Below are 27134 nucleotides of genomic sequence, written 5' to 3'. Positions count from 1 at the left end.
TGTTCATATCTTAATTCCCTCAGTATTTTCATTATTTCCCTTTTGAACTCTAAGTCTGTCACACTGCAGAGGTCTGTTTCATTGTTGACTGTTTTAGGTGAGTTCTCCTGTTGGTTTAACTGGGGGTGGTTTCTCATCTTCTTCATCTTGCTTGTTCTTTTCTTCTTTGTGGTGGAGATGTACTACCTGTGGCCAGGCAGGGTTTTCCTTGGCAGTGCTATGGAATGTTTCCTGAGGGCTGGTGTTGTTGGTTGGTCTTTTTTGAGGCAGCATGGCTTTTCTGGAGGGTGGGTGGGGCTGAGAGGGTCTCTCTGAAGCAAAGGAGGACTTCTTGAGGGCATACAGGACTGGGAGATCTGCACCACGATGGAAGCAGATTTTGGGAGGTCTGCACTGAGATGGAAGCAGATTTCATGTAGCTGGGCTGAGTTTGCTCTGGTGTTTTGGGGCTATGGGGCTCTTCCATGTGGCTGGCTGTGCTGGGCAGCTGTTCCATGGGAGTGCAGCAACCCCCAAGGGTGGGAGCTTGTTCTAGCTTTTCTGGGCTTTGGGGGCTCTTACATGGGCCTAGCAGTGCTGGGCAACTGTTCCACAGGAGTGCGGCTCACCCTGAGGGCAGGAGCAGCTAGCTGGGTCACTGAGAACCCAAGGGGCTCTTCCCCAGGGCAGCTGAATTGGGAGGACTGCTTCGGGATGGAGGCAGATGTTGCACGGCCGAGCCAAGCTTGTTCTAGCTTTTCTGGGCTGCAGGGACTCTTGCAGTGTGCTGGTGGTGCTGGGCTGCTGCTCTGTGGGAGTGCAGCAATCCCCCAAGGGTGGGAGTGGCTAGCTGGGCTGCTGAGAACCCAAGGGCTCTTCCCCAGGGCAGCTGAATTGGGAGGACCACTTTGGTATGGAGGCAGATGTTGCATGGTGGGGCCGAACTTGTTCTAGCTTTTCTGGCCAGCGGTCCTTTTCCAGGGGGCTGGCAGTGCTGGATGCTGCTCTGTGGGGGTGTAGCCCCTCCAGGGAGCAGGCAGGCCAGGGCAGGGAAAGCTCCTGTGGTGGTCGGCTTCCCACAAATGGTGAGGCCAGCCCTCTGGGATGGCAGGCAGTCTCAGGTCCTGCATGTGCACAAGCATGGGGTAAGGGTATGGGGATGCACTGGGAAGCACAGCTTTCTGATAGCTGGTGGGAAAGTGATCTTGCTGTGGTATGGAGAGTATTCTGTGGTGGCCCACCCCTTCTCCTCTACCCTCCCCAACACAGGCGCCTTGTCTCTCCTGCAGATCCAGCTCTTCTGCCAGGTTCCCTCTGATGTGGCTTTCCACTCCCCAGCCCTTACTGTATTGCTTCCTCCACCCTTGATGCTCTGCTTTCGAGACTCCCAGGAAGTCTCTGCCCCACCAATCTGACAGACCACTTCCTAGACCCCTGGGGCAGTCTCTTCCCTGTGAACCCTACTGACCAGTTTCTAGTTCCCCAAGCAGTCTCCTCACAACCCACCCCAGCCAGTTCCAGGGGACTAACCTCCGGAGCCAAGGTCTCGGTGCCCAGCCCCCACCCAAGCGTCTCTGTTTTTGTTGACTGTGCCAGTAGTTTGGATGATCTGTTTGGGTCTCACTCTGCTCTTCAGATCTTAGACTTATTGCTGCACTCTTCTCTGCATCTGGAGATCCCTCTGATTCGGTCGATCTTTCCATCAAGTAGGTGACTTTCCAGGGTGTGGGATCCCTTTCTCCTTCACAGTTCCCTTTCAGGAGCACCTCTCCAGCCCAGATTCCCCTCTCACTCTCCTCTTTTCTCTTGTTTTACCCAGTTATGTCTTGCCATTATCGGAGTTTAAGTTCTTCTGCCAGCGATTATTGCTGTTCTGTGTTAGTCGTTTCACCTGTAGATGTGTTTTGTGTGTGTGTGTGTTTGTGGGAGAGGGCAAGCGTGTCCCCCTTCTTTTCCACCATCTTGTCTCCTTCCAATTAAGAGCATTTAAATGAAAGATAACCAAAAAAGAAAAAATCTCCTTGGTCTCCACCCCATTTCTAAGAATGACTCCCTTGCATCTCTCTTCCAGCAAGTATCACTTACAATTAAGTTCTTAATTTCCTTTTGTGAAAGTTAGAATAAGCTTTCACTACATTGCATCTTTTATTTTTGTAAAAACAATATTTTTCACTTTCAAATTACTGTTTATTATTTACCTAAACTAGTGTTCCTTGCTCAATTGATAAACATTTTTTAGCTGTAAAATGCATTTTGTTAATATTGAGATGGACTGCATCAATATTGTTCAATTAAAGTTAAAGAAAGTTATTTTTATTTAATGGTTTTTCACTGAGTGTAAACATTTCCAAGAATACATTAAATTGTTAAATCATATACAAGAGTGTACAGCAGTAGAACAAAATATAGCACTGAGAAACAGATTTATGTATCTATTAGAATTTACTCTGTGATAATGATTCTATTTCAAAAAATGGGAATGTTCTATTTAACAAAAGATGTTACTACAATTGATTACCTAGTGGGAAAAATAATTCGTTACCCTTATACTATTAACAAAAATAAATTCCACTTGTATTAATTGTGTTAAAAATTTAATAAGCAAATTATTAAAAGGAAATATATATGGGATTTTGTTTATGACATTGTGTCTATGACAGCCTCTTTTGGGGTATAAAACTCAAAATACTTAACTAAGGAGCAATTTATTTAAGTTTATAGTTAAAGCCACTACATTACACAACACACAACAAATAATATTAAATTTCAAACTACAAGTCTACTCACAGAGAGCATGTGCTGGCCTTTGGCATCCATGCAAGTAAATTAAGATAAACAAGGAAGGGGTTGTCAACTTTAGTTGTACAGTAAATACTCTGAGGAGATACTTAAAATACTGATGCCCAGGCCCCACCATCTGTATAGGCTGGGCACTGGGATCTTTCCAGTTTTCTCCAGTGATTCTAATGTTTAGCTATAATTGAGAACCACTGCAATAGAGGCTTTGCAGCAGTTGTGGAATAGGGAGTCACTGTAGATTTGAAGGATAAATTCAATTCAGGGGAGTGTTGTAATCTAGTATGTTGGTCTACTGGGAGTACTGAGACAAATTTGTAGTGGGAATATTGGGGAACAAAATACATATGAATTTATTGAGGCTTCTCATATAGCTAGTAGAACTTATTTTAAAATTTGTAAATGTACTCAATAAAAAGGCTTGAGTACATGCTCTAAAAGTATCATGCTTTAATTTTATTTATTTTAGCATTAAAATATCCTCTACTTGTGAGGTAGGGAATTATTAGGAGTTGATTGTTGTTAATGTTATTACTTCAAAATAAGAGAATGGCAATCTCATTTGAGTATTCATATTTTTTAAAAAATGTTATTATTTAAAAAAAAGCCTAGTGAACACTGAACTGGATTCTTTAGCATGAGGACTTATAATTTCTTCACTTTTTAAAAATTTTTCCAACAATGTCCACAGGCATGATAGTTGTTCAGCTGACAGTTTGCAGTGACCTACATTGTGAAGTGTAGCTACTTCTTGTATTTGTTGATTTTTTTTTTTAATTTGTAACACCATGTGTGGACAGCTTTTGTCCTTAAGTGCCTGCTCCATGATATTTTGACCTGAGCTGTTTACTTGTCATTTGCAGACAAGGGGCTGTTTTTACATAGACATAAATCATATGGGCTTCAGGAGTTCCCATCATGGTGCAGTGGTTAACGAATCTGACTAGGAACCATGAGGTTGTGGGTTCGGTCCCTGTCCTTGCTTAGTGGGTTAACAATCCGGCATTGCTGTGAGCTGTGGTGTAGGTTGCAGATGCGGCTCGGATTCCGTGCTGCTGTGGCTCTGGCGTAGGCTGGCAGCTACAGCTCTGATTAGACCCCTAGCCTGGGAACCTCCATATGCCGTGGGAGCAGTCCAAAGAAACGGCAAAAAGACAAAAAAAAATCATATGGGCATCAGCAAATTGTGGATCTTTGTGAGCTTAAGCAAATTTTCAGATCATGGTGTGTGTGGAGAAGTGTTCAGTCACATAATGGATATGCAGGATCTTGCCTCAGCAAAGTCCTAACTCCACAAACAGCTTTAGACAAATTGTGTGTGGCCCTGGGCTTCAGGCTTTTCAAGTTTTCCTTTGACCTACAAAGATTTGTATTACCCTTGTACCAAAGACAGTTATTAAGTGAGCCTACAGGATTAGCCAGAACCCTAAAAGCCAATGCTCTAAAATATATATATTGACTCAGGATTATCAGGAGATTCACAACAAAAATTAATTATTTTAAAGAAAAGTAAGGTACAATAAAAAATCAAATCCACATCTTAGATGGATGTTGGTCTGTTTTGGAGAACATCTTCAGGCTGGGATTACATAATTCAGGAAGATGAAAAAGGAGATCTGTTTTAACAGAACAACTTTTGGAAGACTATTGACTCAGGAATATGTTAATAAAACTAATGTCTGGGTCAACAAGTCAAGGTAAAAGTAAAGGAAAAAATAGATCCAAAAATACTACTAACCTTATATGTGCTGGAAAATGAGATCTACCTTAAAAGTAAGTAAAATTGTTATCAATTCAGCAGAATAGTTTTAAAAGAGCAATAATAGAAGTAAGACTACTAGAAATATACACTACTTATTGCAGACATAGGTGCCACAGAAGTATATAGTACTTAGACACCAGAACATTCAAAAGTAGAGAAATGATGGTGACTTGAAAAATTAGTATTGGTATGAATCATTACCAGGTTCCCAGAGTTATAGGCTTTAAAAGTATTAATAGACCTTTCAATTCAGGAGAAAACCAAAAACAATTTTTCAGGTGACACAAGTGTAGAAATAATACCTGATCACAAGTCATTGTGAAGGCTGTATTACTAAAAAAAGCCAACACTGGATTGGATGCAGCCCCACTGTGCAAATAATAATAATAATGATAATAATAATTATAATGATAATAAATCTCAAGGAAAAATGAAGAGTAGGCCTTATGTGGAAGAAAATTACTTTGACTAACACTTGGTGCAGCTGCTATCACTGAACATTTCTAAGGAGGCTGGACCATGTCCCATGTCATTCTCTGAGACAAAACAGTATAATTGGTAGATTTTTCCCCAAATATAAAACATAACTAACCATGATATCTTCTTGTTCCAAATGGATTTTAAATTCAAAGATCATAGTTTGCAAAAAACTGGTATTAATGTATTACCTTCCTGTTGAAACTTAAGCCAAAATAGATTTATCTATCTTTATTGACAAAATATATTTCTTTTTGAATTAATGGTCTTGTTTATTATCTGCATTTTGTTTTTACTGCATTTCAACTCGTATAAGAGATTTGGGAGCCATATCATCAAAATTCCATCCAGGCTCCAGACACGGTTTCAGATGACCAAGCCAAAAGGAAACAGACCCCAGAATGGATGAAGGCCCCAGGACAAAGATAACTTAAGGAACAGTTAAGCCTCAAGGTAAATATAGCTGAGGGAACTGTTTAAATTTTATAGGATGGCCAAAATCCTCCTTCCTTGTTTCCCAAGCCCCCTTCCCCATTTCCTTGAGACTATGTGTTTCAACACACAGACCCCTGCCTATAAAAGATGCTCTTGCCCTACCAGCAGGGAGACTGAGTTCTCCCTCTCAGTGCCCCTGGCCACTCTGTTGTTTGATAAAACTGCTTGCAATCTCACTGCTCCACTCTCTCTCCCCTTCTACTCCACTGTCCTAATATTTTTATGCCAATACCCAGAAGGGTTACCCGGCCCCTCCTTTCAAGCTCTCCACTACCTCTCCAATTCCAGGAAGGACAACCAGGGATACATCAGGTTTATTCTCTAGGGTTCTCTGAAGGTCCCCCTGAAGCTAAAGGTCTAGTAGTTTCATCCCCGAATGGGTGGAAGTCTCCTGCCTCTTATTTTGTTTTCCTAACTGTCCTACATACTATTGAGGCTTTCAGTGAATGGAGGAAACTCTCTGGGACAACTGAGGACTCAGACTGGGGCAATTCTCCAGCGAGTTCCAAAGGTCATTTTGATTTTCACTCTCAGTAACTACCATTCTTAGGAATGAAAGTCTTCCTTCAATTCCCCTGTGGTTTGTTGAGCTTTGAGATTTCAAGTGACCTCCAATGATTTTCAACCCATTGTACTCCACACCAGTCTCAATATCACCAAAAGTGGAAGGTGAGTGATTTACAATTCTTTATTTCCCCTCCTCTACCCAAGTCTGAGCATTTATCCTCCAATTTATTTCCATTTCCAAAAGTATGAGCACTCAGTCATTTGGGCCTCCAATTGCACCTGGTTACAAGCAACCAGGTTGTCTTCTTTGTTGAAAAATACATTTTTAAATAGGGAACGAGTCCATTTCACATCACAGACCTCTTAGAGGGACTCCTCTCTGACCTTTGGGGTCATATTTTTTAATAGACATACCAAGGGGGAGTCTTTTGGAGGCTGTGAAGAAGCAGAACCAGTAGCAAAGTTTGGAAGTGGATGTTTGTGAAAATAATTCTCTTGGCTCATCCCAGTCTACAAAGAGGCATCCCCTGGGAGAGGTAGGAGTCTGGTAATATAGGGACCATCAAGTCACTCAGAGCAAAGGTAATCAAAAAGAAAACAAAAAGACAACTTTCAGAATGGGATAAAATACTTTCAAATGATGCAACTAACAAGGGCTTAATCTCTAAAATATACAAACAACTTATACAATTTCACAGAAAAAAAAAATACAACCTAATGGAAAAATGGGCAAAAGACCTGACTAGACATTTCTCCAAGAAATACATACAGATGGCTAACAAGCACATGAAAAAATGCTCAACATCTCTGATTATTCCAGAAATGCAAATCAAAACTACCATGAGATACCACCTCATACCAATCAGAATGGCCATCATTAATAAGTCCACAAATAACAAGTGCTGGAGGAGGGGGTGGAGAAATGGGAACACTCCTGCACTGTTGGTGGGAATGTAAACTGGTACAGCCACTATGGAGAAAAGTTTGGAGATACCTTAGAAATCTGTTCATAGAACTTCCATATGACCCTGCAATCCCACTCTTGGGCATATATCCAGACAAAACTTTCCTTAAAAAAGACACATGCACCCACATGTTCATTGCAGCTCTATTCTCAATAGCCAATATATGGAAACAACCGAAATGTCCATCAACAGATGATTGAATTAGGAAGATGTGGCATATATACACAGTGGAATACTATTCAGCCATAAAAAAAGAATGAAATAATACCATTTGCAGCAACATGGGTAGATCTAGAGACTCTAATTATGAGTGAAGTAAGTCAGAAAGAGAAAGACAGATACCATATGATATCATTTATATCTGGTATCTAATATACAGCACAAATGAACCTTTCCACAGAAAAGAAAATCATGGGCTTTGAGAATAGACTTATGGATGTCCAGGGGGAAGGGGAGGCAGTGGGATGGATTGGGAGCTTGGGGTTAAATGCAAACTGTTGCTTTTGGAATGGATTAGCAATGAGATCCTGCTGTGTAGCACTGAGAAGTATGACTAGTTACATATAACGGAGCATGATAATGTGAGAAAAAAGAATGTATACATGTATTTGCAACTGGGTCCCCATGCTGTACAGTGGAATAAAAAATTGTGTTGGGGAAATAACCATAAAAAAAATCTGACCAAACTTGGTCTCACCCCACATATTCAGGCCAAGTGCGTGATATTTTTCTGTAACATAGCATGGCCTCAATATAAACTGGAGGATAGCCAGTGGCCTGAAAATGGCAATTCAATTTCCAAATTCAAAGAGATTTGAAAACTTTCTCCAACAAAACAAGAAAGGGTCTGAGGTTCCCTATATCTGAGCTTTTGTTTCCCTAAGATCCCTACCCTCCTTATGTAAAAACTGCAATTCCTACCAGGTCTTTCTGCTCAGCAAAAACCCTATCTCCAAAACACAAAATCCCCCATGCCCTTATCCTTTCTCTCTCTATGAATTTGATCCTGCCAACACATCTGCCCCCCAACTCTCAACCAGCTACAGGATGAGGACTCTAACTCAGGTCATGGCCAGAACTCTCATTCCTCTCCCTCTTCTCCTCAAAGTCATACTTATCATATGTCCCTTCCTTCTTCCTCCTCATCCAGAACCTGAATAACTACCTCTCCCAGCCTCCTTTTTTTGTCCATATTATGGGCCCCTTAAATAGCTTAACATCATGCTATCTGTTCCATCTGCCAGAAACCCAATTTGAATCTACTCTTTTTTTTGTAACTGATGGGATTTACACAGTTGTACCTTATACATGGCTGAAACTTTGGAATGGGAAATATGAGGTCTCAGTTTTGCTTGTCTGTATATATCTTTGTGTATGTGAAGTGTATATATAACATTCACAAAAGTAATTCATAAAAGAGCTCAAATTAATTGGATTAAAGAAAATTGAGCACATGCAAATTCTCAAAATACATAGGTAAATTAATTTTAGGTTCACGTGAACAGGAAAATATTCAGTATTAAATTAACTTCTAATACTAAAGTTAAAGTTTGTTGATATAGACATGTCTTTAGAGTCATCAACATTAAGTATAATACATTATTGTACCTAGTTTTAATAGAAGTAAGAAGATGAGATAGACACCGAAACTTCAGTTATTAAACAGAGAAACCAAAGTCATTTAAGGCTATTAACCAATATGTTCATTGCCATCCTGTGATGTTCTCTACAAGAAAGTATTTTAAAAGTTAGTGCAAAACTTGAATTTGTATTTTGTCTCTCTGTTAAAAGAAGGCTTTCTTAAAATGCTGGTTTTGATAACAGATTATTTGGATTTATTTGCCTTTAATTTGTATTTGCTTTAGAAATCCTTTGTTACTTTGGTTGAATGAATAAGTAATGTTAAACAGCAATCTATTATTCTATCTGACCAGGTGTTTTTAAACTTTCCCTTATATATTTTTTAAAAACTTACAGAAGAGGTTTCCCTTTTCTCCACACCCTCATGAGCATTTGTTATTTTTAGACTTTTTAGTGAATGCCTTTCTGACTTATGTGAGGTGGTACCTCATTACAGTTTTGATTTTCATTTCTCTAATAATTAGCAATGTTGAGGATTTTTTTTCATGTGCCGATTGGCCATTTGTTTTTCTTCTTTGGAGAAATGTCAATTTAGGTTTTCTGCTCATTTTTCAATTGGGTTGTTTGTTTTTTGTTACTGAGTTGTATGAGCTATTTGCATATTTTGGAAATTAAGTACTTGTTGGTTACATCATTTGCAAATTTTTTTTCCTATTTTGTAGTTGTCTTTTCATTTTGCTTATGGTTTCCATTGCTGTACATAATCTTGTCAGTTTGATTAGATCCCATTTGTTAATTTTTTTAACAAATTTATATTGCTTGGGAGAATGACCTAAGAATTTTTAACAAATTTCTATTGCTTGGGAGAATGACCTAAGAATTTTTAACGAATTTCTATTGCTTGGGAGACTGACCTAAGAAAACATATGATTTATGTCAAATAATGTTTTGTCTATGATAACTTATAGTAGTTTTAGGTGTCATGTCTTATGTTTAAGTCTTTAAACCATTTTGAGTTTATTTCTATGTATGGTGAGATGGTGTGTTCTAACTTCATTGATTTACATGCAACTGTCCAACTTTCCCAACAGAACTTGCTGAAGACAGTATCTTTTTCCTATTGTCCATTCTTGCTTCCTTTATCCAAGATTGACCATAGATGTGTGGGTTTATTTTTGGGCTGTGTACTCTGTTCCTTTGATTCTTATATCTGTTTTTGTGCCAGTGCCAGACTGTTCTGATTACTGTAGCTTTGAAAGGCATTCACTAAAAGGTCTAAAAATAAAAAATGCTCGTGAGGGTGTGGAGAAAAGGGAAACCTCTTACATGATTGGTGGGAATGTAAATTGAATGCAACCATTATGGAAAAGAGTTTGGAATTTCCTCAGAAAACTAAAAATAGAATTACATATGATCCAGCAACCTCACTCTGGTGTACATATCCAAATAAAACTATAATTCAAAAACAAAAACAAAAACAAAAAACTATGTTCATAGCAGCACTATTCACAATAGCCAAGACATGGAAACAATCTAAATGTCCATAAACAGAGGAGTGAATATAGAAGATGTGGTACATATATACAATTAAGGACTAACCAGTCATTAAAAAAAGAGAAAAATAATGCCCATTCACAGCAACATGGATGCAACTAGAGAGTCTCATACTAAGTGACATAAGTCAGAAAGAGAAAGACAAATACTATATGATATCACTTATATGTGGAACCTAAAATATGACACAAATGAACTTATCCATGAAACATAAACAGACTCACGGACAAGAACAGACCTATTGCTGTGGGAAGAGGGGTGGGGAAGGGATGGAGTGGGAAGTTGGGCTTAACAGATGTAAGTGATTATACATAGAGGGGATAAACAACAAGATCCTACTCTATATCACAGCAAACTATATTCAATGTCCTATGATAAACCATAATGGAAAATAATTTTTAAATGTTACGTATATGTGTGTGTGTGTGTATATAAAACTGAATCACTTTGCTGTACCCCAGATATTAACACAACATTATGAAGCACCTATATCTCAATAAAAAAAAGTTGAGTAAAAAAAAACTTACAGAAGAAACATTGTCAAATGAAAAGTAAAAACAAAATTTATAAAGATTATGGCACACATAAATATAGTACATTCTATTTCTGCAAAAAATTAACTCTTCATTGTCCAACTTTTGCAATCCTGATGCCCTTGTAGCATGGTAACAGTCTGCTCCTGATTCAGAGAAGTTAATGTAGGTAAACAATAACTGTGAATTAAACAGTCAGGGCTGTGGTAAATCTAAGACAGCCACTTGGTTATTCCTGGCTCCCTGACAACCCCCCCCCAAAAAAAGTGTTTAGAAAGGTGTTTTCCATTTTGGGTATATTTACTACAATCCTAATATGGCTATATTTGTTAAAAATTAGGGTAATTAAAAAAAGTTTGTTTTGATTCATATTCTAGTTTTGTGTATTGAGGTTTAATGTCCAACTCACCTCCCAAATAGTTCTTTGCTGGTATGTTACATTATTGTAAAGATTAACTGAATTATTAAGAAAATATTCTAAGCTTGTTTCTGAAGCTGATTGCTATAATATGTCTCTGGGTGAATATCAGATATCCCATGATAACCATAGGACTATACATTCTAAAAAGGTGTCATTTAAAGGGCTCTCTACAGCCTAGATAAAAGGTTTCTTATCAGGAATTCTTAAGTGACATACGCATAAAGAAAATGAAGAAAATTAACTCTTAAATTTATTTTTCTCAGTTAAAAAGAGCTTCTACATTGGACGGGTCTATAGAGAGAACTACTGACTTCAAACTTACCTTAAAACAAGGCTCTAGTAAGAAAAACACCAATGTCTGGACAAAAATAAGACTACATTAGCAGTAGACAGTTATCTTAATATTGCCACACCTGACCCATATGGTTATTTGTTTTATTCTTGTCTTCTTTTGTTTTTGCAAACAAATCAAATGTTTTTCTATCATGGGCATGATTTTATTTTAAAAATCAATCCAATTGTTGTGTCTGTGGTCAATTACCTACATCTAATACTTCTGATTTATCTTGGGTGGGTTTCTCCCTTTCAAGGCCCTTATTATTGATCTTACCAGGTGGGATCCCCTCTCCTGGCTAATTAATACCTGTTCTGACCTAATCCATAAATATATTTTCTTCTAATGTTACTTAAACTCAATAAGCAACAAGTAAGACTTCAGCCAGGAGATATAACTTTCCCAGGCTATAGCAATTTAAACTTAAAGGCTCCCTTATTTTGGAAACAATTAAACCATCTAGGAATAGCCAACCTAATAACACCAGAAAATTAGGCTGAATGAACAAAGCCAGAATATAATTTCCTTTAAAAATAAGGAACTGTCTAAGCCAACTGAAAATGGATATACTGGCTGTACTTGGTGAAATCTTTTAACTTAAAATCTTATTTATGATTTTACTAATACTGCTATCTATATTTTTATTAACTGCTTTTACAAAATTTCTATTTCTTGCATTACCAGATGTGTAACCTAGTCTCTGATAAAATGATATACAATTCCATATGAGATCAGTGATCTCTAGATATTGGAAAATGCAACAGGAGGGAATATTTTCCTGGACCATAAAAGACCAGGGAGACAGGTGGTCCAGAGACTTTTGGCTTCTGTTAATAAGGCCTAGTCCAGTAATAGCACATTGGGAGTCTGGCAAGCAAAATCTTCACCAGACCCAGGAATGTTCATTCCTAGCACCATGGGACTAAATGTTCATAAAATGCCTCCCCAAAACTATGGTCAAATTTATGACTGGGGGAGCCTTGTAAACTGGAAATTGGCACTTGCCATCTGCCTCTACAATGATTAAATCTTGATCCAAGGAGGCTGCTGAACTTCAACACTCCCTGAAAGGCATTCACGGTGAAAATCTGAAATAAGGCACTCTGCACTCCGGAAAAAAAAAAAAAAAAAAAGAAAAAAAAAAAACTGACAGGACAGGCCTTCGGATAGTTAGATTTCAGATAAGGATTTTTATGGACCCAGATTCTTGCATCTTCTCATATCTAGAAAAACACTGAAATAATTAACAGTGACATCTGCATTGGCCATTAAGGAGAAGGGGCAGAATGGAGTAGCTGTGAGTCAGACATCGAATGTAATACTAGGTAATATTATTGGAGTATTTTTAGCAAAGTCCTTGTATTGCTAAGAACTTAAGCTTTATGTGCCCTGTCAGACTTGATATCACCAGATGTTCCCAAAGTAGCATCAGCTGGGAGCAGCAACCTTACATTTTCAAGGTCTCCTCTTATGACAACAGAAAGAGTACATGTAAAATGACTGATAGCTTCTGTAAATTATGTGTTAATACCACACAAAACAGTAAAACTTACTTAGATAAAACTACACTCCTTCAACATTACTGGTATCAACCTATATCCCAAACCTTTGTTTAATCTTATCTTCTTTTCTTCCCATCCCCTATAGTAAGAACCTAGGAATGTTAATGCATAAGTTGGACAGCAAGAAACAATGGCCTGTGAAAAACAACCGCCTGCAGAGATTAACCACCTACAAGAATTAACTGCCTTCTGTCATGGGACTCAACTCCCTACCTTTCCTTGGCCTTTCCCTCTATCCAATATTCTCTAGAGATGGAACACATCTCCATTTCATTCTCCATTTTAACAAGGCCCAAACAAGTCATCCAGTCCCTACTGAAACCATGTAATTTAGACACCTTTATCAATAACCCAGTCTTCAGAGTTAAACTTATAAAACCCCTGGCTATCACCCCTTAAGACAGGACATAGTTTTGAGGCATTAACCTGCTCTATTCTCATTATCCTGGCAAAACAATCAAGCTATTCTTTCTCTTCCTCAAAACCCTGTATCTGAGACTTAACTGGTGCCCCTTTACAAAGGCTGAATTTTTAGCTACACTACCTGCCCTTGCAGGAATTAAAAGAGCAGCAGCAATAGGCACAGGGACCACAGGCCTTTGAGAACAAGCTACCTGGTTCCAATGACAAGGAACTCAAAGCTTCTGGCCAAAAGCCTTTTCCCGATTTACCTAATTGTTCCCTTTTCTGGCCCCTCTGGTTCTTCTTTTACTACTAGCAGTGGCACTAGCTATATTATGACTATTTTCTTCTTTTTTTGCAGAGAATGATTAAATCCTTGACAGATAAACAAATCAACTCCATAATAGCCCTCCAAACCTACCAATACTACCAGATTTCTTGTACCTTGGCCACTTGAAATGACACCCCTTCTGAGAAGGAAGTAACAGAAGAAGAGACTTTTGCCCCTTTTCCTATCAAAAAAGGGAGGAATGTTAGGTGGTATCTGTAATCTGGAGATTAAAAGTAAAAAATGGAAGACACAAAATCAGCAATATCATCAAAATTCCACCCAGGCTCCAAACATGGTTTCAGCTGACCAAACCAAAAGGAAACAGACTCCAGCAGGGATGAAGTCTCCAGGACAAAGATAACTTAAGGAACAGTTAAGCCTCAAAATAAATATAGCCAAAGTAACTGCTAAAAATTTACAGGATGACTAAATCCTCCTTCCCTGTTTCTCACACCCCTTTCCCTATTTCCTTGAGACTACATGTCCCAATACACAGTCCCCTGCCTATAAAAGATGCTCTTGCTCTACCTACAGGGAGCCTGAGTTCTCCCTGCTCAGTGCTCCTGGCCACTCTGTTGGTTGATAAACCTGCTTGTGATCTCACTGCTCCAGTCTCTGTCCCCTTCGACTCTGTTGTCCTAACAGGGACAAGCATAGGAAATATATTACTATTCAAAAATGAATCAATAGGAAAAACTAAGGAGCGACAGATCCCATATAAGTCCAAACTCAAAGTAACAAACAACATTAGATCTTAAATCTTGACAATAATCTTCTTTGTCTCAATGCTCTGCCTTCCAAGCCTATTGGGGTGGTAATATCACCCCCAAGTTCAGTAGAAAGTTCCTGCAGTGACTTTCTATTTGTAGTCCAACTCTGCTTACATTCTATGACTCTACCAGGTTGGGTTCATTAGTCCATGACTCTGCTTGGTGGTCTTGTCTTGAAATCTAGGTGAAGTTAGACATGCCCCCAGACCTGTGTAGTTTGGGTACACTCTGTTTGCTGCCTGGGTCCTCCAGAGCAGTGGCCACAAAGTCCTGCACTGTGCCAGGGTTCATTGGAGCTATACCTGGGATGGATTAAGAACGCAATACTGGAGTATGGGGAGAGAAGCCTGCAATGTAAAATAACACAAAGTAGTGTGTGCTGAAGTCTCAAATGTGCTAGTGACCTCTCTTTTTAAGCCACCACTCTGCCCTCCAAGCCCTTGTACTCTGGGCCTGTGATGGTTTGGCAGCCCTGATGAGCTCTGAATTGAGTTCAAGATCATTATTCCATTGTCTTAGACAAAGAAAAAGTTGATCCATACTAATCTCCTTATCAAATATTTTTTTGGCTTCACACTTTGTATTCTTTCCTGAATAGGCTTTCTCATTTTTTTTGAAATATGGATAACCATAGAAATTTCCAAATCTTTGAGTTCTGATTCCTTTTTGCTTAGAAATTACATCTTGAAGTCATTTATTTCTTCTTTCATTTAAACAGTGAGGAAGAGGCAAGTTATATATTTACAACTTTGCTTGGAAATAGCTTCAGCTAAATATCCGATTTCATCACTCAAAAATTCTACCTTACATAAATTACTAAAACATAAAGACAATTTATCCAAGTTTTTTGCCACTTTGACAGGATTGACATTCTTCCAGTGTCCAATAACATGTTCTCCATTTCTGTCTGAGTCCTCATATGAATGGCCTTTACCATCCATATTTCTGCCAAAATTCTGTTTAAGATTACTTAGGGATTCTCTAAGAAGATTGAGGCATTTTCTGCAGTTCTTCCTTTTCTTTCTGAGCTCTTGCCAGAATTGCTCAGTTCCAAAGTTGCTTCCACATTTTAGATATTTTTTACAGCAGCAACCCCCTTATGAGGAACAATTTATGTCTTAGTCAGCTCGAACTGTTGCAGAAATGCCATAGACCGAGTGGCTTAAATATATATATTTATGTATGTCTTACAATTATAGAGGATGGAAAGTTAAAGATCAAGGTGCCAACTGATTCTATGTTTGGTAAGAGTCAACTTAACTGATTCATAGACAGCTATCTTATCATTATGTCCTCACATGTTTGAAGGCTCAAAAGAACTCAGGTTTTTCTGATTTTTATTTTTTTCCAGTATAGTTGATTTACAGTGTTTTGTCTCAGTGGGTTTTTTTTTTAAATAAAAGCACTTAGATCATTCATAAAGTCTCAATCCTCATGAACCAAACACTTAACAAAGGCTACATATCTGATTACCATCACATTGGGGATGAGGTATCAACATATGAATCTTGGGGGAGACACAAGTGTTCAGACTATAACAGCTTCTGTCTCTTCTTTTGTAAAATAAGATGGTTAGCTAAAATAATCTCCTGCATTCTTTAGAGATAGAAGATCTTTTTGGTACTCCTTTCCTAGTTTAGAATAACATGGACCTCTTTGGGAGAGACACACTTAATCTCAACAGGTATGAAGAAACTTGAGCATTGATTTTAATGGGCAATGATTTTTCTTCCAACTACCAATTGAATACCATCATCACAAAATTGAGACCATGACATGGTCAACAGCAAAAGCATTTGACAAAATTCAACATCCATTCGTGATAAAAAAACTTTTACCAAAGTGGGTATAGAGGGAACATTCCTTATCATAATAAAAGCAGTTAATGACAAACCTACAGCTGATATAATACTCAATGGAGAAAAGCTGAAAGCCGTCCCACTAAAATCTGGAAAAAGATAAGGATGCCAACTCTCACCACTTTTATTCAACATAGTATTGGAAGTCCTAGCCACAGCAATCAAACAAAATAAATAAAACGTATCCTAATTGGAAGAGGTAAAATTGTCACTGTATGCAGATGACATGATACTATTTAGAGAAAACCCTAAGGACTCCACATAAAAACTACTGGAACTGATCAATGAATTCAGCAAAGTAGTAGCATACAAGATTAACATTCAGAAATCAGTTGCATTTCTGTATACTAAAAATGTAATATTAGAAATTAAATATAAAAATACTTTTTAAAATTGCACCCCCAAAATTAAATGCCTATGAGTAAAACTGACCAAGGAGAGGAAAGATTTATATGCTGATAACTATAAAACATTAATCAAGAAAATTTAAAAAGATTCAAAGAAATAGAAAGATATTCCATGCTCCTAGGTTAGAAGAATTAATATTTTAAAAATTGTCATACTACCCAAAGAAATCTATAGATTCAGTGCAATCACTATAAAATTAACCACAACATTTTTTCACAGAACTACAGCAAACAATCCAAAAACTCATATGAATCTATAAAAGACCCAGAATTGCCAAAGCAATCCTGAGAAACAACAACCAAGAAGGAGGCATAACTCTTCCAGACTTCAGGCAATATTACAAAGCTACAGTAATCAAGACAGTGCAGTATTGGTACCAAAATAGACATACAGACTAATGGAACAGAAGAGAGAACCCAGAAATAAACCCAGACACCTATGGTCAATTAATCTTTGACAAAAGAGGCAAGAATATAAAATGGGAAAAAGACAGCCACTTTAGTAAGTGGTACTGAGAAACCTGGACAGCTGCATATAAATCAATGAAACTAGAACACAAAAATAAACTCAAAATAGCTGAAAGACTTAAGCATAAGACAAGAAACTATAAAACTTTTAGAAGAGAACATATGCAAAACATTCTCTGATATCAACTATACAAGTGTTTTCTTATGTCAGTCTCTCAAGGTAATAGAAATAAAAACAAAAATAGATCAATAGGACCTAATTAAACTGACGAGGTTTGCACAGCAAAGGAAACCATAAAAAAACATAAAGACAACCTATGGAATGAGGGAAAATAGTTTCAAACAATGCAAATGACAAGGGCTTAATCTCTAAAATATATAAGCAACTTGTACAGCTCAACATCAAAATACCAACAACTCAATTGAAAAATGGGCAAAAGACCTGAATACACATTTCTCCAAAAAAATATACAGATGACCAACAGACACGTGAGAACTCTAAATGGATTAAAGACCTAAATATAAGGTCAGATGCTATAAAACTCCTGGAGGAAAACATAGACAAAATGCTCTTTTATATAAATCACAGCAACCTCTTTGTTTGATCCACCTTCTAGAATAATAATAAAGACAGGAATAAAGCAATGGGATCTAATTAAACTCAAAAGCCTTTGTACAGAAATGGAAACGATTAAAGCAATAATGAAAAGACAACACACAGAATGGGAAAAAATCTTTGCAAACCATCGTTTGCAAACTTACAAGGGCCTGATCTCCAAAATATGCAAATGACTCATAGAACTCAACAACAACAACAATAACAAAAACCCAATTGAAAGATGGGCAGAAGACCTAAGCAGATAATTCTCTAAAGAAGACACAAGGATAGCCGAGAGACATATGAAACAACATCACTGATTATTAGAGAAATGCAAATCAAAACTACAATGAGGTACCACCTCATGCCAGTCAGACAAGTCAACAAATAACAAATGCTGGAGAAACTGTGGAGAAATGGGTACCCTCCTACACTGTTGGTGGGAATGCAAATTGGTACAACCACTATGAAAAACAGTATGGATGTACCACAGAAAACTAAATATAGAACTACCATATGACCCAGCAATCCCACTGCTGGGCATATATCTGAACAGAAATTTTATTGAAACATATGCATGCACCCTTATGTTCATTTCAGCACCATTCACAATAGCAAACATGGAAACAACTTAAACGTCCATTGACATGAATGGATTAAGAAGATGTAGGATAATACTAAGCCATAAAATGAGTGAAATAATACCATTTGCAGCAACATGAATGGAACTAGAAACTCTCATACTAAGTGAAGCAAGTCAGAAAGAGAAAGACAAATACCATATGATACCACGTATCTGGAATCTAATATACAGCACAAATGAACCTATCTACAGAAAAGAAACAAACACGTGGACTTGAACAGACCTGTGGTTGCCAAGGAGGAAGGGGAGGGAATGGGTTGGACTGAGAGTTTGGGGTTAGTAGATGCAAATTACTGTATTTGGAGCAGGTAAGCAATGACACCCTGCTGTATAGCACAGGGAACTAGATCTAGTCACTAGTAATGGAACATGATGCAGGATAATGTGAGAAAAATTATGGATATATATATTTATAAAACTGGATCACTTTTCTGTATAGCAGAAATTGACAGGTCATTGTAAATCAAGTGTAACAGAAAAATAAAAATCTTAAAAAAATAAAAGAAGCATAAGGAATATAAAAATTAAATAGTTAAAAACAGAAAACATTATAATTTTTTCATCTTTTTTTTTTAAATTGACTACCTAGATACGGTGTAAACATAGAAGCAAGAAAGAAACTGTAAGATACCAAATTTTGCTTGACAAGTCTTTCCCAGAGAATGCCTTATAAATCTTAAGTCTAAACCACATCATCATTAAACTTGTGGTATGAGGCACAAGATTGCTCAAATAGATATGCCAGTATGCTGTTTAGGAATGCATGCTGGGCTAGGAGTCAGGAAAATTAGGTTCTATCCTAGTTCCTTTACTAGGCTGAATTTAGTATTACCTCATAATCTGAGCCTAAAATACTTCTACCTAATGAATATAATAATGTCTTTTTCCTAACACATAAGTTTAAGAAGACTGAGTGAGATCATATACGTAGTAAAAAGTTCTTTAAGTTTATCCTAGTCAAACGTCATTGAGATTTTTAAGTATGTATTATAATGTGCTTCATCAAATTTTGGAAGGTTTTGGCCATTATTTCCTCAAATTTTATTTATTTATTTATTTATTTATTTATTTATTCATTTATTTATTTATTTTACCATTTTCTTCTTCTGAGACCTCCACAGCGTGTGGTGATATTCTTGATGGTATCTCACAGGTTTCTAGTAGTCTAACATTTTTCTTCAGTTTTTTTTTCTTTTTATTCCTCAGACTGGATAATCTCAATTGACCAATTTTTACATTGTCTCTTCTACTTGCTCAAACATGCTGATGAACTCTCTCATGATTGTTTTCTTTATGTGGCATATGAAAGTTCCCAGGCTAGGAGCCAAATTGGAACTTCAGCTGCCAGCCTATGCCAGAGCCCCAGCAACATAGAATTTGAGCCTCATCTGTGACTTATACCACAGCTCATGGCGATGCTAGATCCTTAACCCACTGAGCAAGGCCAGGGATTGAACCTAAGTCCTCATTGATACTATTCGTGTTTGTTACTGCTAAGCCATACCCCTCATGATTTTTTTTTCATTTCAGATACTGTATCTTAAACTTCAGAAATTATGTTTGATTTCTTTCTTATTTTATATTCCTTTATTGATATTCTTTATTTGATGGAACATTGTTCTTATAAAGTTCTTCAGGTATGGTTTCTTTTACCCCTTTGAAAAAAACTTAAAATAATTGATTTAAAGTCTTTTTCTAGTACATACAACATTTGGGTTTCCTCAGAGATATGTTTTATTGATTGCTTTTTCCTGTGTATAGGTCATGCATTCCTATTTCTTTGTATATCTCATATTTTTAAACTAGAGATTTCAATTTACGTATGTGGTAACTCTGATAATCAGATTTTCTCTTCCCCAGGCCTGTTGTTATGGTTCTTTGTTGTAATTTTGTCTAGTGAATTTTCTGAACTGATTATGTAAACTATGTGTTCTCTGTCATGTCTTGTGACTAAAGTCTCTGTTCTCTTAGCTTAGTGGTTAACTACCAATGGATAAAATATTTCCCTAAAGCCTGGGACCAATAAATTTTCCAGTCTTTGTTAATGGGCTCTGTGTGCTTGTTAAGACATGCATTAATGGAGTTCCCACTGTGCTGCAGTCAAAATGAATCCAACTAGGAACCATGAAGTTGCTGGTTCAATCCCTGGCCTCGCTCAGTAGGTTAAGTATCTGGCACTACCGTGAGCTGTGGTGTAGGTTGCAGACACGACTTGGATCCTGCATTGCTCTGGCTGTGGCATAAGCTGGCAGCTGCAGCTCCAATTCAACCCCCAGCCTGGGAACCTCCATATGCCACAGGTGTGGCCCTAAAAAGCAAAAAAAAAGACATGCAGTCACAACCTTCTGCAGGACAGTTTACAATACTGTCTTAGCCTTTACTTTTCTGCTTGCATAGAGCTTCAAGGAGCTTAGGGCCTTCTCATATCATTCCTGAGGCATTCACATAACCTGACACATGTATGTGAACCTCTAGATCCTCAAGACTATTTTGGATGTTTTTAAAGTCTCATGGCTATGTTGTCCCAAGATTTTCTTTTTAACCTTTTTGGTGTTTCTAATATTTGCCTTTTTACAACATTTCAGGCAGCTGTGGTTTTTTTGTTTGTTTGTTTTTGGTTTTGTTTTTTTTTTTTTTTTTTTTTTGTCTTTTTAGGACCGCAACTGCAGCATATAGGTGTTTCTAGGCTCGGGTCTAATCGGATCTGTAGCCGCCAGCCTATGCCACAGTCACAGCAATGCCAGATCCAAGCGATGTCTGCAAAATACACCACAGCTCACGGCAATGCCAGATATCCTTAACCCACTGAGAAAGGCCAGGGATTGAACCCACAACCTCATGGTTCCTAGTCAGATCCATTTCTGCTTCACCACAATGGGAACTCCTAGCTGTGATGTTAAAATATTCAATACCTGCTCCTACAGAGAGACATTTAGTACTGGGTCACTGGATGAGTTACAGCAAGATCAAATAAAAAAGCATTTTGAACATGCTCAACATCATTATTTAGTAGGGAAATGAATAGCAAAACTATAGAAAATATTTTACGTTCATGAAGATGGCCGTAATTAAGATGACAGATAATAGTAAATATAGGCAAGTATATGGAGAAATAAGAATCCTCATACATGCTAGTGAGAATGTAAAATAAATAATACAACTTTTGCTTTGGAAACAGTTTCACAATTCTTAAAATTTTTAAACATGGAGTTGGCATACGATTCACCAATTCTACTCCTTGGTATACACTTAAGAGAAATGAAAATGTATGTCTTTATAAAAACTGGAACACTATTCATTTATAACCAAAAAGTGGAAACATATGTCCATCAACTGACAAACATGATAAATCTATACAATGGGTTATTATTTGAAAGTAAAAAGAAATGTAGTATTGAAAAAAAAGGAAAAAAAGCCCCTTGAGACAGTCTTCCTAGGAAACCACCAGACAGATCGAATGACTGTTCTTTGAGAAATAAATACGCTTTACAAAAGTTCCAGCTCCATTTTTCTCTCTTCAATACTGGGAATGTGAGCTGATTTTTTTTTTCAAGACTGCCACTGAGCTGGTAACTGTGGGATGGGGTTAGAATAAATTTAAAAACCTCAAAACTCACTGTTCTTATTGAGATTCATATGTATTTTTTCTTTTACTAAATGCTCCCCAGATTGTTGCAAGTCCTTGGTTAATTTCCAGAGTTCTGAAAGCATTGATTCTGACAATTTGCCTGTCTTATATTGCTTTTATGGAGTGGTGAATTTTTGGAATTCACCTCTCATCCCCATTTTTGCTGATATCACTCCTACTTTTCACTCCTTCTTGTGTCATATTTTATTTTATTTTATTTTATTTATTTTATTTTATTTTATTTTTGACTAACTCACTCTCTACTTATCTATTTATTTATTTATTTGGTTAATGTAAATTTAAATTCTAGAATTTCTAGGTTTTTTCCCCAAATCTGAAATGTCATCTTATTAATTTCTAGTTCCTTAGTGAATTTTTAAAGTTTAGCTTCACAAATATGGAAAATCTCTGGTAATTTTATTATCTGGTATACCTGTGGCTCTGATTCTATTGCCTGGTGTCTGTGATGACGTGCATTGATGCTATTTTGTTTTTTCATGTACCTGATTATTGTTTGTGTATTAGATATTGTAGCTGAAAATTTATTTCTGGAAATAAGGCCTAGGATGATGTATTTATTTAGGGTAGACTTATGTATACTTTCCTCTAGTACCTTGGAACTGACAATCTAGGATCAACCTCAGATTTCAGAACTTAAGATTTTCTGGGCCATCAAAATGATATGAAGGTAGGCAGCAGTCCATGTGAGTTCTGGATTACTTCAAGTTTGTCCTTGCTTCTTGGCTACAGTTCTTCTGACTTTCAATACTACTTGAAGGGTTATTTACCAGGGCCCCCATCCCTTTCAGAACCTGGGTTCAAAGTTTTGCCTCACTAGTCCTGTGAGGTTGTCAAAAGCTCTACTCAGCCTTTAAGATGCCTCACCAGGATCAGTAGATGGAGATCCAAGTGCCAGGCTGCTTTCTCTGGACTCGTGTCTTCTCATATGTCTTTGCCCAGTACTCCTGATTTTGTGTGTTGATCTGCTTAGGAATATGATATTTTAAATGAAGGTACTCCTTTCTTTGCATGGCTCATATATTTAAGAGTTTCAATTATCAGAGTTTAGTTAAATAGTATCAGTCCTACAACTACATTGTTTATATTTCACTTACCAGTATATTAACTGCGAGTACTTGCTTAAAGACAAAACTTACTGCTAGCTCTTCAGTCCACAAATCAGTACATAAAAAACAGATTCACCTTATGATCAATGACCAATCACATGGATCCTCTAAAACTCTATAAGCAATTTCACTGTGCATGTGTTATTCAGTTCATGTTCACATAGAAAAGCATGTAGTTATGTCGCCTTCTTATCTCTCAGAGATATCTCATGTGGTGTTTTACAAAAATGGATAATTAAAATATGGAAATGGCCAACAAAGTTCAAAGTGCAACAAAGGAATAAAAAGGGATACTATTGCAAGTAAGAATTAACTCAAATATGAGAGGAATTCTAGAAGAAATAGCTGACTGTGGGAATGGTGACATTGCCAGCACTAAGAAACTATAGAGCCAGAGAAATTGAATGAAGGCAAATTTATATACATAATTGAAGAACGTGTGATGAAAATGATGAAGATATCCCAGAGGAAGTAATATTGGTAAATAATTCACATTAAAGGAACTCTGGGAGATATTTTGCAACATTGAAGTTATAAAGTGTTAGAAGCTGATTCAAACTTAGAAATGAGTATGATACTTCTCCAAGACAGAGAAAAGTTACCACCTTCAAATCATAAATTATATGTCCAGAAGGAGAATACTTTTTAGATCACTCTTAACACATTTTTACAAAGAAATAAAACACTTTAATTTTACAATATTTAAAACATTACACTAATAATAGTTTTATTATTTTTTGTTTTCATATTCATTTGTAACCAGTAGTAAGAGTTTTTAATGCTTTGACAAAAAATGTTTAAAGTCACAAAAATCATATTTTTTCCTATTTATTATTAAGATTGCTTTGCATGGCTTCAGCTTGCATGTCCAATTTTATAATCCCACATCATTGTGCAATGTATAGAGACTGCCTCTATTTTGCTGAACTTTTTCAGTTGTATTCAGCGGATGGTTTGGTGTAAATTAAATATTTCTGCATCATTCTGTACAATTTTCAGAGATTGTTTTTTCATACAAAGTCATATTTATTTCTGACAGTGACTCTGTGAGATACAGTGGATAGGTTTTATTTAGTCCTCTTATAGATGAGGAAACTGATACCTAAAGATGATTGATGGTCCTGAATTAAATAGCTAGTAAGTGTGAAACCGCATTTTGAACTCAGGTTTACTTGACTCTAAGTTCCTTGTTTTTAACCACTTTGCTATAATGATAGTTCTGGGAATAGAATCTGTTCTTCCAATTCAAGATACTTTTTGCACCACATAACATAACCTCTAACATCATTAGGATTTGCTTACTCAAACTTGATTCACTTTTCAAAATAGATAAATAAGTATTTCTGTCTAGAAAAATTACTTTTGAAATGGTAAAGATAAATCATTCAGTAAATATATATTTATTAAACTCCTAATAGACATGTTGGAGATACTCTAGAAACACAAAATGAGAAGTGGAGTGGTCTTTGCTTTCAGAAGTTTATGATTTTATTAGAGGACATTGTGAGGCATGTATTCAAATGGAAGATATTGTGGCCAAAGTGGATGTTAGAAGATTTAAAAGATAAATATAAAAAGGAAAATGATGCATAAAAAAGAAACTATTCTGAATTTTGAAGAATGGTTTGGGTAATGGTTATTAAAGAGGAAGATCATAGTGAGTACACAAAAAAGGGTGAAGACCAAGAACAAAAGCAGAGATATAGCAATGAGCCCCGTTTGCACAAGGAGTCTGACAGGGGTCTTGTTTCTAGCTTTGTTTAATGTTTGTTGTTAGCACTTGGGAGGTGGATAGGAGGAAGGAATGTCAGCAATCCTATCTCCAAGACTAATTGTTTACATTCAACTAATCAGAAGGAGATTCACCTCTGGAGGCTATAATTTGTTTAGGATGCTTCAGGAAACAGTTTTTGAAATGGGATTTCCGTCACTTTGACCTTACAATCACATTGGAATATTCTCAAGAACTGCCTTTTTCTGGTCCTGTCAAAATATTCACAATAGAAAAGTAAACAGGCCTATAAAATCATTCATCAGAACATCTTAAAAGCTTTGAGATAACTCTTGAGAAATTTGACCATTCAAACAGGTTCTAAACAAAATTTAATATACAAAGTTGTAGTTATACAGCATTGTGTAAAGCAACAGTTAATAAGATTCCATATATCCTAATATCATTTTATAGCTACTAAGTAAAAGTACCTGATTAGAAACAATAGAAATAATTCTGAACTTCCCAAATATCTGTACAAAATTGCTAACATCCCCATAATTACATTTTATAGTCAAACATGCAATTACTAGAATTAGCAACCAATGAAATATGAAATTATAAATAATGAGTTTGGAAAAGAGTTTGGCAATTATTCAAAATGTTAAATATAGAGTTATCATATGACCTAGTAATTCCACATCTAACTACATAGTCAAAAGAATTGAAAACATGTTTTCACATGATTGGTAAAGCAGTTTTATTCATACTAGCTAAAATGTGGGAACAATCTAAATGTCCACTAACTGAAGAATGGATACATAACATGTGCTATATTCTTACAATGTAATATTATTTGGCCATAAAAAGAAACCAAGTATTAATACATGCTACAACATGGACGAACCTTGAAAACATTACACTCAGTAAAAGGAGTCAAATGTGAGAGACCACATATTCTATGAAACCATTTACATAAAATGTCCAGAATAGGCAAATCCATAGAAACAGAAAGTAGATTAGTGGTTTCCTAGAGCTTGGGTGTTGTGTGGGAGGGGAGTAACTGCTAATGGGTATTGATCGGATTTATTTTCAGAGTGATGAAAATCTGTGAAATTAGATAGTGGTTGTAGCAGCAAAACTCTGTAAATATACTAAAAAACATTAAATAGTATGTTTTAAATAGTTGAAAATTTTGGTTTGGAAATTGTATCTTGAGGGAGCTGTTTTAAAAAAGATATGTAGTACATCTCTGGTCCCAGGGTGGCACAAGTTTGTTCCTTCCTTGGCTCTGAGATCATTGGCCAGAAGACTCTCTACTCATTCTCTCCAAGCCTACCAGGAAACAACTTCCCCTCATCCCTGGGCTAGCCAACCTAGGGTCCAGGGTGGCAATGGTAGTTGAAAGCAGGGATTTATTAGCCAGCCCAGCCAAGAAGTGCTGGGCCAGCAGGAGGATCCTGGCCCTCTGCCCTTGTCACTGCTGAGCCCAGAGAAATTAGTCCACATCCAGAGGAACAAGGCCAGCAAAGCTTCTCAGACTTACATTGCTCAGTGTGCCCCATGGGTTTTGGAGAGAGTTGAAAGAAGCACCTCAGCAGGGAGTTGGGAAACCATATTTTACAGAGTTTATGGGGTTTGTTGCAGAAGAAAGAAAACATTACACCACCCACACTCACACAAAATCTTCACATGGATACAAATGTGTACATAACAAATGTGAAAGTTGTCTTTCTGGGACAGGAACTGTATCACAGACCCAATTAAGCTCATGGGCTCTGATTTAGCATTCAAAGACCTATCCCAACCCAGCCCAGTTTGGAAAACATTTATAAAGAGCTGTCTACAGGCATAGACGGTTTTGTTCTTCCTGGTCATGGAGATTTATCTTGATGGGCCAGGCAAGTTGTTCTCCTGTTCAATGCTGTTCTCATGGTCCAGGCTCATCAGGCCAGTTCTCATAAAGAGAGGTTGAGAGCAATTTACCAACCCAGTTGTTCCCTGGCTCAATCAGAACTCCAAGGGCCATGTCTTCTTGCTCTGTGGCTCTTAAGCTCAGAAGATTTGCAGTGCCATTGATAGGATGCAACACCATGTGCTGCAGACTATGCATCCCTCCCTGCTGTCCATGTACAGAGAGTTCTTTGGATGCAGACATTTCTCAAAAAAAATTAGCTGCTGAAGAAAGTCCATCAAAGATCCCATTGATTGAAAAGATCTGTGA

At 37.0% G+C, this 27134-nt stretch overlaps 1 pseudogene; it reads left to right on the top strand.

Annotated features, from left to right (window-relative positions):
• On the top strand, window positions 367–27134 carry LOC100519697 (annotated as a pseudogene).

The sequence above is a fragment of the Sus scrofa genome, chromosome X (assembly GCF_000003025.6).
Source record: "Sus scrofa isolate TJ Tabasco breed Duroc chromosome X, Sscrofa11.1, whole genome shotgun sequence".
Taxonomy (NCBI): Eukaryota; Metazoa; Chordata; class Mammalia; order Artiodactyla; family Suidae; genus Sus; species Sus scrofa.
The sequence above is the reverse complement of the archived record's forward strand: the minus strand, read 5'-3'. Positions and strand labels throughout refer to the sequence as shown.